At 32.3% G+C, this 17,282-nt stretch overlaps 2 long non-coding RNA genes across 2 annotated transcripts; both read left to right on the top strand.

The window, feature by feature from the left end:
• The first annotated feature begins 301 nt into the window (after positions 1 to 301).
• On the top strand, positions 302 to 4,023 carry LOC133178699 (uncharacterized). The gene is made up of 3 exons (XR_009720003.1): positions 302 to 385; positions 3,614 to 3,732; positions 3,943 to 4,023. It is a non-coding gene; the product is annotated as an uncharacterized LOC133178699 (long non-coding RNA).
• Positions 4,024 to 4,927: 904 nt separating this feature from the next.
• On the top strand, positions 4,928 to 6,671 carry LOC133178698 (uncharacterized). The gene is made up of 3 exons (XR_009720002.1): positions 4,928 to 4,995; positions 5,242 to 5,286; positions 6,569 to 6,671. It is a non-coding gene; the product is annotated as an uncharacterized LOC133178698 (long non-coding RNA).
• Positions 6,672 to 17,282: the final 10,611 nt, after the last annotated feature.

The following is a 17,282-nucleotide window of genomic DNA, read 5'->3' as shown; positions in this document are numbered from 1 at the left end:
CTGATTACAAAGACATTCATATACTTCAAAGAACAAAACTTTTCTCTTCAGATGTGATAATCGGACGAAAATAACAACTGTGGACCATCGTTTAATTTTAAGGACAATTTAAGCATTAGGATGTATACACCAATCTTTGAAAAAAAATCAATGCTGTATGCTTTTTTAAATCCCATTTGTCATGCGATATCTTATTATCAATGACATGTGTAATTACCCAAAAAGGACCCTTATATATGACTTTCAAATTATCAGGAGGTATGTGTGCGGTGAGGAGGCATAGGGCTAACGCTATTCGGGGTTTACAACAAATCTATGATGGATTTCCGCATTATTCTTTCATATTTGATTGCGTTGCTTCTTGTTTTTCTCATCTTCACATCAGGTAAGTGTATGCATTTCCGTCAAATCTAAAAGAATAGTTATTTTTTTTAGGCAATTGTTTATATATTTGTTGTTAATTAATAATTTTTTTTATTAATTTGTGAAATTTTTAAACAAAATGTGCCTCAAATATCGTATTTACATGTATCATCCATTAAGAAATTTTTCTCTATTTTGAAAAAATAGTGCTTGAAAAAAAATTCCTGACTATATATATATATATATATATATATATATATATATATATATATATATATATATATATATCAGGGATGTCAACGAGTACCCGGTTAACCGGGTACTCGATCGAACGTCCGAGTATCGAATATTATAATCGCTATTCGGATGTATATTTTTTTTATTCATATTTCAAATGCATATATATATTTATTAAAAAAACTTATCAAACATGTAATTTAAATATACATTTCTATGTCTTTACAGTTATTAGCGTCACCTATATCAGTTCATACTCGTCATATCGACTGTATATACAGTAATTACCGTGAGCAATCATTGGACACCGTACATAGCTGTCCTCACCTCTTGTGACCTTAATTTTAGAATGGCTCTAATTATTTGTTTTCAGTGAATATCTTTTACTTATGATCTAAATATTGATTATCCTTTGATTATTTAATTAGCATGCTTACCGTAGCGAAATCTGACATACATAGAAATACCGATACCAGGGACCTATATACTATTATTATACCTCATTATAATTATTCTATACAACGCATTATCTGATTGGTTCTAGATTATCACGTGACAGGGCCATAAAACTTCATATTTCCCTGTCATCGGCATGCTTTTCATCATATTCCACCTCTTCGGAAACCTAGTGCATTTTCCCGCAAAGGTTATCGTTCAAACTCCTGAGAGTAGTTGACGTCACAATAGCCTGGTTCACGTCACAAAATTGCTGAATGTTTCATTGGAGGTGTTGTGTCAAAGGGTTTCAGTAATTTTACGTTAAAAATGAAGGTGAATTTGAAAGTGGTGCCGAATTTGAAAGTTTATGTTTATTTAAAAATTTATGCTTGTTTTGGTATAATAAACAATTCATTGCATGAATGTTCGGGAAACATGAAGATTTATTCAGCCAAGAAATATCATATTCCCTTTGGGCGAAGCCCTCGGGGAATATGATTTTTCTTGGCTGAATAAATATAGAATCTCCCATGATTTGTAGTTGGATATGATTTTTATCCACAAGTTGTGTGTTTTTTTTTTTATCCCCGAGCCTTGGCGAGGGGATAAAAACACACGACGAGTTGGATAAAAGTCATATCCAACTACAAATCATGGGATATTCTTTTTATCCCATGTTTAATACTTCACAACCAATGTTTTACACTGTTTTATATAGGACTCCACTTTATTTTACTTCATCACTCTAACGCAAAAACCATTGTGGCGTCACAACTGCACTTAACTGTGGAATATGAAAAAATTATCCAATGAGTCATATCCACGGGATAAAGGGGTAAACATGAGATAAATCTTCATATTTCCCTCACGATCATGCAATAAATGTATAATGGTATATAGGTCCCTGTCGCTACCAATTCAAAAGTGAAGAAAATTAAGATTTAAAGATAACAGAAAATTTTAAAAAAAATGTTAAAAATCAACTGTGCATAGTAATTTAGCGTATGGGGGGGGGGGGGGGGGGGGCATATATTTAAGGAATCAATGTCTGGATTGTTGGGTATGCCAGGGCATCAACGGCAGTTGGAAACGTGGGATAATTTATGCATAACGGGTGAAGTTGTAAATATCGAGAAATCAACATGCTAATATTTCAGGGTTATCACAGAGAAAACATAATATAGATACGACTCGAGATCACGACAACGTCCATTCCCAAAGATATTCTCTTTCGCTAATCTAATCATAACACAGTTGCGTCCTTCTCTTCCGTTGATCAAATTTCTTCCTAAACAAGAACTGTATACTTATAGCATTTGTAATTATTGGTGTATTAATTGATCATGTCTTTTATGTTTTTGATACATAAATTAAGTACCAAAAAATACCAAAAAACGCGTTTTCGTTGGATCTTTATGTACATTCATTATAAACGAAAGAAAACATCGATGGCGTAAACAGGTCTCAATAAAATCAAGCTACTTTTACATACACACTTTTATATATATAAGATAAAATAGGCCTCACGGAGCAAGTTACATTTTTGCATTTTTTACAGACAATTTTTTGAAATTAAATATTTCACTGTTCTAGCACATAAACATGTACTATATTTCATCTATCGCTAAAATATTTATCAAACGTCCTTTGGTGACATTTTGGATTAAATTGGAGAAGTAATGACTGTTAAATCGCGAATTATACATGTAGATGATCGATGTGTAAAAACAAAGTCAAGAATGGCAACGTCATTAAACGTCTTGGAGCACCGAACTGTAGATCAAGTCCTGCGATACCCCCGCTTATTGTCCCCACATTTCTTCTACGGATTCGCATTGTTTTCACATCTGGACCTTAAATTGTTTAGAATCTAACTGATATTAGAAAGGCCACAAAAGACATATTTGAAAAAAGTAACATGTCTTGCAATATAAACATGATTTTTTAAAGTGAAAAAGACAAAACAAGTGTGTATAACTGAGAGATATTTAAAATTATTTAAAAGATTGAAAGGTGTAGAATCAGGTTGTCACGTGACCTAAAAAAAATTTTCAAGTGGTTGCTCCGGGGAATCTTTTGACTGCAACGTAAACAACATTGAAAACAAAATATTTGTAAATTGAACTGATTTTTTTTCTATATTATCAATAAAAGATAATAATTTGATCAAATATGTGTCATTCTTCAAAGTACACAATGATTTTCTTGCGAACATTTCTAACGACCCTCGTATATATTTTGTTCTCAAAACAAAAGAAAAAAAAATTACTGATTTTTTTCCGTAACAAATTGAATCGAACAAACAGATAATTACTTGTAAAGTGATTAAATTAGAATAAGACTTCTCTCTAAAATGAATACGCATTAATTTTAAAAATAAATTATACTATTTTTCTCACATTAATAATGGAAAAAGGGTTTTCGATTGCAAGAAAATAAAGACCTGTATGACGGAATGCCAAAAATCAAGTAAATACGGACTGTTACAAATTAAACAAACTATTTGATGCGATATTATAAAATGATATAATTCATACATATATTATATGGATAGTAATCAAATAATATATTTCAGTAACCGAGAGCGCATGCGTTCAGACAACACAAGCACCAACAACGCAAGCTCCAACAACAACAACATTTAAACCAATACCATAAAGGAACCCCTGAAGACAATGGGAACTGGTATAATTTGTACGCTTTTTTATTTGTTCATTAAATTCATCTTTATCTTCGTACGTTTTCCAATTCCTTTAAAAATTCCTAATTCATATCAACCTAAAAATTTTAAAATTTGTAAATTACTTGAAGTTTACACTAGATTTACATGGTTTAAAATTAAGGATTATGCAATTTTATTATTTATGTTATGTCAATTAAAGCATTTTTTTTTTATTTTTACAGTGGAATCCAAATGTTTGTCAAAGCTGTCTGGCAGGAAAAAATATTATTATTTATGAAAACTAAACAATAAACATTTTTATACTCCTATATTTTAGTTTTGTTTGTTTTAGAAGGTGACAAAGGAATCAGTATTTTCTTTTGTTGTTGTGGACCTATAACCAATGTGTTGCTTATTATACATGTATGTAACAAAGTGATAAAACATTTTACAATATTCTACTCATCTACTAAATTACTATATTCCTATTACTCTATTGTGCCCCATCCTTATTTTTCTGAAAATTTATAAGCATTATTATATCAATTGAAGAAGTATGGTGCATCTTTTCTATATTTTAGACCTCTTCTTTATAAGCCCTTCGACGGTCGGATATAACTATTTATACCATGCAAACTGTTGGGGTTTTTTTCCACACAAGATACAATTTTATGTACAATTGCCAATGCAAATTACTTTTAATAAAATAACAGTACTCATTTATGGAACTTCTCATTCCCTAACATTTCTATGTACAATCACGAACACTATTATATTTCCCTTGACCATTGAAGAAATAATAAATGATACTGTACATGCGTTACCCTTCAGTAGACAATGTAAGAGTGCATTACAGTAATTATACATGTAGATCGATAGAGTGTAGAGCATGGTATCGTAACAAGGAGGTGTTTTCAATTAGCATCAGTTTTTGCTGCTGCAGTACATATCTGCACTGTCCGTCCATTGCTATTGAGTTGAGAGGATATTCTATTTACGCTCAGGTCAGCATGTTTGATTTATATTCACATTTCATAAGAAAAATTGGGGCGGGGGCATCATATGCTTTTATAAATATGACATTGCAGATTAATTTTGTAAAAAGTGCTGAAAACATTCAACAAGGTTTAATAGTCGTTAAATTTAAAGATCTTGAATATTGTATTGAGTAATAATATTGGCACCATAAATTCTTTTGGGAAAACTCTCTTTGTCTAGATCTGGCAGTATCGTATCATTTCATAAGAAATGAAGATTGAATTCATCTGCATTTTAATATTTTCTGGACTTCTTAGGTAGGTCAAATATCTATAGACAGTTCAGAATTCCCTCATTTCTTTTTTGAAAAAAGAAGAGAAAAATCGATATAAACAAGATGTCTTTCATTTCCTGTGAATGATTCAGACTTCAATCAAAATTTAAGATATAAAATATGTAAATTAAATCTAATTTGGATAAATGAAATTAAAACAGCCACCATTTTGATAATTCCATCATTTATCTATAAATTAAGGAAAAAAACCATGTCTTAATATTATCAGGGAATCCAGCGCAGAATGCGAGAGGGAAGAGGAATGCGAGTTTGAGTGAGTACATTTCGATAATTGTATATTTATTTTCTCATTATTTTTCAAGAAATTTATATAAAAAAAAAAAATTATGCTATCGCATACAGTAATCATGATTTTTTTTGCCTTTTATGTTGTTGTTTATAAATAATCTTTTAGAGTTTCTGCTTTCATGCAGAATGAATAACTGAATTTCACATGTCACATATAGGATAGTTTAATTTTGCACTACCTGAGGATGTTTCCATGTTTCCATATGGCTAATCATGGCTTTGGTGTTCTTGAAAAGAATATTTTTAAAGATTTTTTTCCAATATATTCCTACATAAATTTTTGATGGCCATTGTGGCCCTCTCCTACCCCCGAGGGTCATGATTTGAATAAACTTAAACCTACACTATGTAATGTAAATGTATCATAGTGTATACAGTATATTAAACCGGTACATGTATTTTATGCTTTACCTAGAGATAAGATCCAAAAAATAAATAAATAAATAATTATGTACACTTGCTCAGATATCGATATGTCATTTAAATCGACCTTCCTTTATTCTAATCTCAGCGAGATCCGTATAGACTAAAATTTTCGGTCTGGTGTCTCTACGGATCTCAGACCAGAGTCACATAAACTCATTCGGGGTTTCTTGCCCGAACTTCGACCGCTTGTTTCGATTAATACGGGCTGAAATGAATTAGCTGTCCGCTTCAACTTTTTGCTTTGGACATCCTTTTAATTCCCCATCACCATAAAACTTTCATCTGTTACCTCTGAAAAGTTTAATTCCATCAAAATATAAAGTTGTTGATTTTTCATAGCATAAGCTATTCGTTTAAACCTCCGATGATGAAGAGTTCCAGCAATAGTCTGCTTCAAATACTTCGTACTATGGTTCATTTCTATAGGACATAGTAGTAGAACGACGTATTTGAAGTTCGGGCAAGAAACCCCGAATGATTATGTGACACTGGTTTGAGATCCGTATCTAGACACCAGACCGAAATTTTTAGTCTATACGGATCTCGCTGAGATTATCTTATTCCTTAGTCATAAAATAATGTCAAACTATGCATGTATAACGTATTTTTTTTTTTTAAATTAAAACAAAATGACCGAAAAGAGTGTTTAAGCGAGGATTTAAGTATAGACACCTAGATTCCAATCTGTCATTCTGCCATTCCACTACACAGCTATTTCATTATCTATTATTGTACTCATGATTTTAATTAATATCAGAGTTATAAATTAATGACAGTATTTTGTTGGTTTTTTTTTTTACCTCATAATCATTCCATTGTAGGAAACTGAAAAGGAATATTCTAATATTTGCCGGTGCCATCCTAGGATTCGCAATACTTGTAGGTCTCTCTACATATGTCGTCTACAGACTGCGTAACAAAAAATAAGCACATACAGGTGAGATACTGGTGAAAATTACAATATGTAACACAAATTATTTTCTATTGGAGATGTTTCAAGCAGAGAGAGAGAGAGAGAGAGAGAGAGAGAGAGAGAGAGAGAGAGAGTTAGTTTACTGTAACAAAACCATTTTAAGCTTATTGTAAAAAAAGAACATAAAGATATTGTAAATCATTCATTCTGGTCAGAGGTTCGAATTCATATAAATTTAGAGAGCTCGTGAGATGAACATCTTTGTAGTACATGTAGCATTAATATTCTCATGTATGCAATGAATAATTACCCTATATGTTTTCTTTGTTTCAGGTGTTAGGACTGAAGGTACTCTTCTGTTATAGGACAGAGCATAGCTACAATGTGCTGACTACATGTCTGATCTACAGAAATAGAATTTCACAACAGTAGTGTCCTTATATATGTATTGCTTTGTGCAATTAGAACAAACTCAGCATTTCATTTTTGTTGTATTTGATATTCATTTTCTTTTTATTGATTATAATAAGTAATGAGCCCTCTACCTGATTTGTGAAAGTATTGGTCCTGGGTTCGCCCTAACAAAAAATACTATAGTTAACTATAGTTTACTATCCTTAACTATAGTTAAATACAGGTATAGTAATAACTTTGACACTATAAAACTATAGTTAACTCTAGCGATAACTTTGACAGTTGATTTATAATAGTGGTCACTATGACACTATATTTATCACTATTAAACTTTGATTTACTATAGTGATCACTATAAAAACTTTGATTTACTAAGGTGAAAACTTTTATTTACTATAGTGATCACTTTGACACTATAGTGATCACTTTGAAAACTTTGATTTACTATAGTGATCACTTTGACACTATAGTGATCACTTTGAAAACTTTGATTTACTATAGTGATCACTTTCAAACTGACACTTTGATTTACTATAGTTCACTGTAGTATTTTTGTTAGGGCGGGATTCAGACTCCAGGGTGAATCTTAGTTTGTACTATAATATTTACGTGTTCAAATTTTCAAATTTCTTTGTTCAGGATAAAACTATACATGTACAAGTATACAAGTAATAAATTAACTTGATTTCTTCATAAACCTATTGTTTCATAGATAGGTGTGGTTAAAAAATCAAGTGCAGAGAGAGAGAGAGAGAGAGAGAGAGAGAGAGAGGTTGGGGGTTGGATCGAGCTCGTTAATTTATGGAATCATGTAATATAAGGAATAACTGTCAGGTTTTTTGGTTTTATGATGAAGATCCAGCAGTTGGCTTACTTGATACTTTTATGCATAAACCCCTTCGGCGTTTATGTATATCGTCACACAAGCCAATTGCTTGATCACATCATAAAATAAGAAAAACAACTAGACAGTTATTCCTTATTTAAAAATACCTCTATGCAATGTTTCAAATCCTCGCAGCACATCGATCCGAAACGAAACCAAAATATTACACCTACATGTATTGTAGCGCCTTTCAGAACGAGGGCTGTTCGGAAATTATCAAAGCATTTTCTTTTACTCTATGAAGGTTAAAAATGAAAATTTCTCAAGATTTTTCAAGAACAAGTAAATTTCATGTGCAAAAAACTAGTTAATTGGATCATTTGATAAGTCCCAGTAAAATTATACACCTGCAGGGGCCCGTTTTACAAAAGAACTTACGACTAAGACCAAAAGCTTCAGTTGATTGTAAAATTTTGCAAAATTAATGATTCTATTTAAACTTGATAGCGTAAAAGTATCTTTCTACATACTTTTTAAAGATATTAAAACCATTTTCTATTGAGTGTAAATAAGAAAGTTATTAGAGAATTAAATTTTAGTCTTAGTCGTAAGTTCTTTTGTAAAACGGGCCCCTGTTCATTGACTTGGAGCAGCATCGCTGCATCAACGTCATCGCTGCCTCAACGTCTCGTCAGTTGTAGATTTTTTCTCATGTTGAATCGATCGGGAATTACTTGTGTAACAATTTTCGTTTTCTGTCATCACTTATATAACATTCTTATGGTGGCATATATTCTGCCCCATACATGCAAGATTTAAATTATGTAAACTTGTGAGGGGGGAGGGGCAGAAATACGCCACTATACATTATAGAAATCAAACCTCTTTTCTTTAATGATCCTTTAAAAAATAAAAAAAAAATGTGTTGTTGCCATCATGTAAAAATTACATGAAGTACTAGTATCATATACAGTTGACTTGCATCAGGCAGCACCGACTTTCGCATCCAGGTCAACATTATTAAGATAGTAAAAATTGATCGTCGTCCGACACCATGTTCTTACTCTTTTCGAATAATTTGTGAGAAAAAAATATACAAATGAGAAATCAACCCCCTAGATATGCTACACTAAATTTAAGGTATTCTCGCCGCCTTGACGTCAAAATTCATTTTACCGTCGTTATCATATTTCTATATCGTGATGAAAATTATTTATGATCGTTTTAAATTCTATCAAACTTGCATAAAATGAAGTCAAAATAAAAGTAAAAAATTACACACATAATTCAATAATGTTCCCATTTTCTACGGATACACCAGAACGTATTAAATACAATACAATATATAAAAAATATGGACACTTAAAAATTGGAAAATTTTGTAAATAAAATTTGCTTTTCTATTTTCAGAGAACTTGACATGCGCAGATAAAGAAGCACTAGATTAGATTGAATCCAATGGAATTACCTTACTTTTCAATAATGAATCAAGATAATATTTGGGTAACACATTTTTTAAACAGTGATTCACTCCATGTATATCAGAGCACTCTATAAAGTTACTTTACATATTTTTGCTATCATGAATGTATTACGATTAAATATATTTTCTTTAAAAATATATAATTTGATAACATTTTTAAGAATGATCTTGGTCGCCCTCGTGGCGCAGTGGTTAGAGCGTCTGCTCTAGAGTTGCAGAGTAAGGAGTTGATCCTAACGTTGCGGGTTCGAATCCCACTGTGGGACGTGGAGACCGGTCCCTCGGAGAGACCGCACAAACCAAAGTCGCGTGTTGCAGTAGATGCTGACACGAAGATCAATGGTCTTGAGTGCCGAGTATAGGTCAAAATTTGCAGCTCTCCAATGACAAGTGGTGGCGTCTCCAATGAGTGAAAAAATCTCGAGAGGGACGTTAAACAACAAACAAACAAATGATCATGTATAAAAGAACAATGTTGATGCAAAGTGTAGTAAAAAGAATTCTTCAGAAAATAATGTGTTAAACTCTGAGAAAAAGAGCACTTTTTAAAACTTTGTACATGCATATCATTGTTGAATGTGAATGTTTCAGAAAGACGTCTTAGTTAAAAATAAAATCTTTAAAATCCATGCCTCTTTGAAGATATATTGGAATCATTCATGGCCAGTTGCAATTAAGCGATAAGATGAAAATGTATCAGATTAGTCTATTCTGCAAATCATAATTTCTCTTTTCCTCTTTCAAAAAATGATTTCAGAAGGAAAACAAAACTAGTTTAACAAATTGGAGTCTAAATGAGCTCCACATATATTCCTCATAAAATTTCTTTTGTACCTTATATGTTCATTTTTTTTCTATAAAAGAACAATGTTGACAAAGTATATTAAAAAGAATTCTTCAGAAAATAATGTGTTAAACTCTGAGAAAAAGAGCACTTTTTAAAACTTTGTTTGTACATGTATATCATTGTTGAATGTGAATGTTTCAGAATGACAACTTAGTAAGAAATAAAATCTTTAAAATCCATGCCTCTTTGAGGGTATATTGGAATCATTCATGTCCAGTTGCAATTAAGCAATAAGATGAAAATGTTTCAAGTTTGTTTTTTTTTTTTTTTGCAAATCATAATTTCTCTTTTTCTCTTTCAATAAATGATTTCAGAAAGAAAACAAAACTAGATTATAACAAATTGGAGTCTAAATGAGCTCCATATATATTCTTCATAAAGGTTCTTTTGTACCTTATATGTTGATATTTTTTTATTAAGAAAAAAAAAAAGAATTTGGCCAGCACCATCCCATTTTAAGCAAATAAATTGAATCATCCCAAGAGAAAGCACCCAAAAACTGTGTAGAAAGGACTAGGGTAAAGTGCGTAACCCAAGTCCAAGATGGCGACAGGCAAATACGCTCGATTATTTTGCACTTAGTTTACGCATTATACAGGCTTACATTATGTAATGGATGGTTTTATTTAAATTATTTTAAACAGAAGTACATAGCTATTGCAAAAATTTTGCATGATCTATGCTATTTAAAGCTAAATTACGGGTAGAAAATTTGGACAAGATTAGGGTAACGCAAATTTACGACTAGGGTAAAGATTTTGTGACCTATTTGAGTGATTAGGGTAAAGCATGTGTAAAAATGTCATTTTGCTTGTTTCAGGGTTTAAAATATGTTATTTCAGAAGACTCAAAACGCACTCTGCCAGTAAATTCACAATTCATTGCACCAAATACTATGTAATTGAAAAATTCTCAATGCGCTGACAATTTCTGAAAGAGCACAGTGGCCTAAGTTTGTTCAAATCGGTTTAGGTTTCTGTTTATAAAACAAATTGAGTCTTGAAAACACTGTTCTGTTGATTTAAAAACGGCGAAGAACTTCAAATATCTACAGATTAATTAACAAATGCTTAAAGTATCATCAAAGACATATGGAAAAAAAAAAAACAAACAGAAATCATACCTAAAATCCAATTTAATGATTAATACAAATTATGAGCAGAGCAAACATGGACCTCTGAAAAGTGAAAACAGAGGTGGGATAAGGTGCCATGGAGGAATGAACATACCCTAGCTGTCCACCGGTAAAAACTGCCGTGTACTCTTTGTCATGATCAGGTAAATGAAAAAATGGCCTGACAATTCATATAAAAAAATGTCACTAAACATTCGACTTAACAATAGACTGTGTTAATTTTGCAAACAAGGTCATTGTATGAAACATGGAATTTGCGAAATGTCGACTTTAAAAGAGATGGTTGATATTTTGTGTCATCAACTAATGTGTATACTCTCTCTCTTTTCTCTCTCTTACTTTTTTGTATTTAGATTTGTAAATTATACAGAAAATGTTATTTTACTAGCACTTTTATGCCTTATCCTAGATTGAGAAAAACGAGCAAAATAAACTTTGCTGTTTCTATTGAGAAAACATTGGAAAAGCATTTGTCCAAGAGTAAGATAAATGCAGATTAACCTGGGCTTAGATTCAGACAATTTGTTTTAGTTTTTTCATAAAAATTGCACTTAAGTACTTGAGATATTACTAACTCAGAAAAAAAAGAATTAAAATTCAAGCATTCAATAAATTATTCTTAGAAAATCAGAACACTTAAGTTCAATCTTTCAACAACGCATAGAAAGTCTTTCCGAACAAAAACTGCGCTCTTTTGTAATGGAGGTGTTTAGTTCGACTACTACATTAATATTACATCTTATTTGTCAAAATCCTTTCGTAAATAGATACTGATAGCGCTATGGCCTCATCACTGCACATTTGTCAATACATCTATATGTTTCGTTTTGTTTACTGATTAATGAGATTTATCAATGTTTGATATCTTCACAATTTACATTATTATACTTTAAGGTCAGACGACACGTGCCTCAAGAATATATATTTTTTCCCAAGAATGTGCCATTGAAGTATTACTTCTTTAACAAATAAATTGAGGTACCTTACAAGGCATTTGTGCAAGATACCAAAGGGTGGTGTTTCCTATATATTCCATTTGATTTTTTTAATTGCCATTGTCACAATTTTTTGTGTATTTATTTTAAAGACATATTAAAACAACTCGGATATCACAAGAGAATGACAATTATGAATAATTTTTATATAAAGCCAAGAGATACAAAACAGATATTCGAGGGACTTGTCGTCAGACCTTAAAACAAAATCCGACACTTGTTTCCATGTTTGCGATCTAGTGTAAAAAAGTCTCTTGCTGTGACCTTAGATATTAGATATATTGATGACGTTTTCTCAATAAACATAAAAACATTGATTTGCTTTGTCCCATTAAACTCAATAAAAGACACGACATATTCTGACACATTGCATATTTGGATGTTTTTAATCAAGAAAGACATTGATGGTAAACTAAAACCTAAGCTTAAAATTTTATGATAAACGTGATGACCCCAAGTGTTTTTTCATCAACTTCCCTTATTTATGTAGCAATATATTCTTTTTTCTCCATATAGGGTTTATTTCGTCAGTGGATTCGATAAGCAGGAGCATGTTTTCGTACGAACAATAATTTGTTTAACAATAAAATAATAAATGTACATGAAACGGAAAATATAACGATCATAATAAGAGTAATATTTTGTTTAAAAATTGTGGTTATCAAAATAATAGCCACCGGTATGATTTCTTTGTGGAAGCAACAGTTCTTGAACACGTTCGAGAAAGCCTTTTCCAACTATACTAATTGTATAAAGCAGTTACAAAAATCAAAATCGTGCACTATCAGGTTGTAGAATAAATAACTTTACCCTAGTCTCGAAAAAACTTTACCTAATCGTAGATAAATAGTTCAGAAACTTTACCCTAATCAGCAGCAAAACTTTGACGCGCATCTTCTTTTTAATTACGCTAAAGTTGAACACAATCTCCATGCGAGCATGTAAAAGTGAAGCTGCCCGACAAATTGGTGCAAAATAAAGTAAAACTTTAAGCCAGAAATCACTAATAATTGTACGAGAAAATTTGAAGCGTTTTTGGCTATCGCCATCTTGGACTAAGGTGACGCACTTAATTTACCCTAGTCCGTTTATACACAGTGCAAAAGTCTATGTAAAATTTCTATTATCCTTTAATTCATATATTACCAGCGAAAATATGTTCAATGGTGAACTACCCCTGCAGCAGGAAAGCTTGAATTCGCTATGTAAGAGTTATATTCCTTATCATACGAATATACCGGCTTCATATGTTTGGAATATTGATTTCTATAAAACTTTCATTGAAAGGGTAAATTTTTTACCTAAAAAAATCTGTCCTCTTTTGAGTCATGTTGAGAAATTCTAGACAAGTGTAAATTATCCAACCTATAAACAAAGTAGAATTTAAAAAATTGCTTTTAGCATTTTAAATTAAACTCAATTCATATTCTGAAATATTTCTATATTTCTATAATTCACTTTATTACGTAAGACTTCTCGCCTGCGTGGCGCAGTGGTTAGAGCGTCTGCTCTAGGGTCTCGAAATAAGGAGTTGATCCTTTCGTCGCGGGTTCGAATCCCACTGTGGGACGTGGAGACCGGTCCTTCGGATGAGACCGTATAAACCGAGGGCCCTTGTCGCAGTAGGTGCTGGCACAATCGCGATTGGTCTAAACTTGAAAATAAGATTATTTTTTAAAATTTATTATTTCACTTCAATTATCTTAAAAAAAAGATTGTCTAACATATCATATCTTTTCTATGATTCACATTCTTATTTTTGTTTTTCGTTTTTTTTGTTTTGTTTGTTTGTTGTTTTTTGTTTTTGATTTTTTTGTTTTTGATTTTTTTTTTGGAAGATTTTATGCAAAGATTAAAAATATTATCATTTTATGATCTTTCTTTGTATTTTCAGGAATAATTTTTTGGCCAAAAATTAAAAGGCTTACCTGCATCGTTTTTTTTTTTTTACTAATTCTATTAAATATGTATATCTAATTACTAATGAACAGCAATATTCTACCTCTGAAATATATCACTTTTGCGAACCACACAAACCAATGTTTCAATTTCACTTGACAAAATAAAAAAAATCGTGTAATTCATTTTAATTATGCAATAAAATAATCTATATACTAACAATATTTTTAAATCTCTCTTTTATGCAAGTGTGATAAACATATTCAATAACCCGAATTTCACGTAACCCAAGCGGATAACTTTTAGCTGTCAGCTATGGAATCCGTCGGCGATCTCTACAAGTTTCAAGATATATACTTTTGATTGGTCATGGTTTTTGCGTCATTCTCTGTAATCCTTGATTCGGTTGCTCGCTGCAGGGAAATTTAAAATCCCGCCCACATATCTCCCCCATTCTCTCATGCAAATTGTAGATGATTCTAGATCTGTTCTTTGGTGGCAAAATATTTCTCGCCGTCTTGGCAAATTAATGTCATTTATTTAATGATATCGAAAGGTACATTTTTTTTTATTGAAAAATATGTTATTTAATGTATAGTAATGTAACTATATGTATTATGAATAAATGGCCTTTTTCACTATATGGGTCTTATATCTAATTTACACAAACTAGCTCAGACTCCAGGGCTAGCCTTGGTTTGGGCACAGGTGCAAACCCCTAGCTGGAAGCGTCTGGATTTTGGTGATCCTAAGAGTAAGGCATATCACAGTTTGTAGCCATTTTTTAGAAGTCCATATTTAATGCAGTTAAGACATCTAAACTTGCAACAATTAAGCAATAATGTACAAAGCATACGTTATTTTTTTCAGGGAGAATTAAGCATTGATGAACTTCCACTTGCTCGAAAAGAAGTTGGATAATAAATTGAATTGAAGACACAGAAAATGCGTAAAACTTGAGGTATAATAATAAGGTTTTATTTTATTAAAGGCAACATTTTATGCAGTGAGCTATTCCCTATATCATTTGCTTTTATTGGACTTTTTGAGGGCCGCTGACTTTTACAGTCGACGGCATACTTTTACGCTAGGAAATAAACGGAAGCTCTTTTGCAATATAAATATTAAGCCTAACAGGAATTTAAATATTTCAAAGCACATAATATGTAGGAAGGGAACGGCAACCACCTTACCCTTAACCACCTCCCTTCCCACATAGACACACTCTTGCTTATTTTTTCTTCCAAATGTGTTTCTTCCTTATTTGATTCCTTCAGAAAATGAGATTGAAAGGAGATGTGACGGTACATATTGTCGTTTTGTACATATATTGTCGTCGGCGACAATTTGTAACTACCCTCACTGCATGCACATATTGTCGTCCATCGGTACATATTGTCGCCGGCGACAATGTGTACCGAGACGAACCTTATTTTCCTACTGCATAATGGACGACAATATGTACAGTCAAGCACCAGCACATATTGTCGTCGGCGACAATATGTACAGTCAACGTCGGCATATATTGTCGTCGATATATTGTTTTGACGAATATACACTTGAGAAAAATAACATTTTTAGATCACCTGAACTGGGAGTTCAAGTGAGCTTTTCTGATCACATTTTGTCTGACCGTCCGTCTGTATGTAAACTATTCATAATTTCAGCTTCCTCTCAAGAGCTACTGGGTCAATTTCAACCAAACTTGCCACACATCCGTGGATAAAGGGGATTCAGGTGTTCAAATGAAGAGCCATGCCCTCTTTCAAGAGAAGTAGTTAAGAACAAGTGAAAATTTAGTGGCTTCTAAAAATCTTCTCAACAACCACTGTGTCAGAAAAGTTGAAACTTGTGCTTCATTAAAAAGTGTAGATTCAGTTTTATTCATATCAAGTCCCTCGGGGGATAGGTGTGGCTACAATAGATGATCTATTTTTTTTATAGAGTATTTAGAAAAAAAATCTTTCAATATCTTTTTTTCATGAACTACTGGGTCAGAAGAGATGATACTTATGTGAAAGCTTCATAGCGTACGTTCAATTTTGAGGTACTGGCACAGAAAAGATCCCTCACTGCTCAATGATCCTGAGTGCCAAGTATAGGTCTAAATTTGCAGCCCTCCACAGGTAAATGGTGACGTCTTAATATGAATGAAAAATTCTCATGACCCCAGAGATAATGTGGGGCCACAATGGTTGATCAAAGTTTTACACAGGAATATATACAGAAAATCTTTAAAAATCTTCGCAAACATCAAAGATAGATGTTGCACCCCCCCCCCCTCCCCAACCCTCGCTTGGTGGTTTGATTTTTTTTTGCTTTGGTAAATTCTGTTTGTTTAACTTGTATATACTTAGTCCACAAATAAAATTTCATAATTAAATAATTAACTTAACATATACAGTAATACTGATGGACGACAATATGCGCAGTGAGGGAATGAACACTTTGTCACCGGCGGCAATATAAACAGGACTACAAAATGTACCGTTACAATCACGCTGCATGAAATAGCATACGAGACACGTCAGTGTGATTCTCACACAAATTACATTCACAAAACTACCAAAAAAAAAAAAAAAAACAACAAAAGACATCTTTAAACAACAATATCTGTGGGGCGACAATAACAATGATGGTGAGGCACATAATGTCGCCAGCGACAATATGTACATATGTAACTTTTCAGTCGGCGACAATGTGTACCGATGGACGACAATATGTGCAGTGAGGGTAGGTACATGTACATATTGTCGCCGACGACAATATGTGCAAAACGACAATATATACCGTCACAGGATATACTATCCCTCACGAATAAGGTAATTTAAGCCATGTAATTCCTCCTCCCATCATCTTCTGCGTTGATTTATACGGGTAAATCATATTAGCGCCCCTAACACCATACCTTTAACACTATTAAGATCTTCTTGTGTATAAATGAAGTAGGCAGGTTTAAATGTCAATTAAAGTGACTGCTTTACAATGTTTAAAAAAGCTTTCCGTTAGCGACATATAAAACC

The sequence above is a fragment of the Saccostrea echinata genome, unplaced genomic scaffold, assembly GCF_033153115.1.
Source record: "Saccostrea echinata isolate AGI-Se365-2 ecotype Australia unplaced genomic scaffold, CSIRO_AGI_Sech_v1 ptg000003l, whole genome shotgun sequence".
Taxonomy (NCBI): domain Eukaryota; kingdom Metazoa; phylum Mollusca; class Bivalvia; order Ostreida; family Ostreidae; genus Saccostrea; species Saccostrea echinata.
This window is presented reverse-complemented; position numbering and strand designations above follow the sequence as displayed.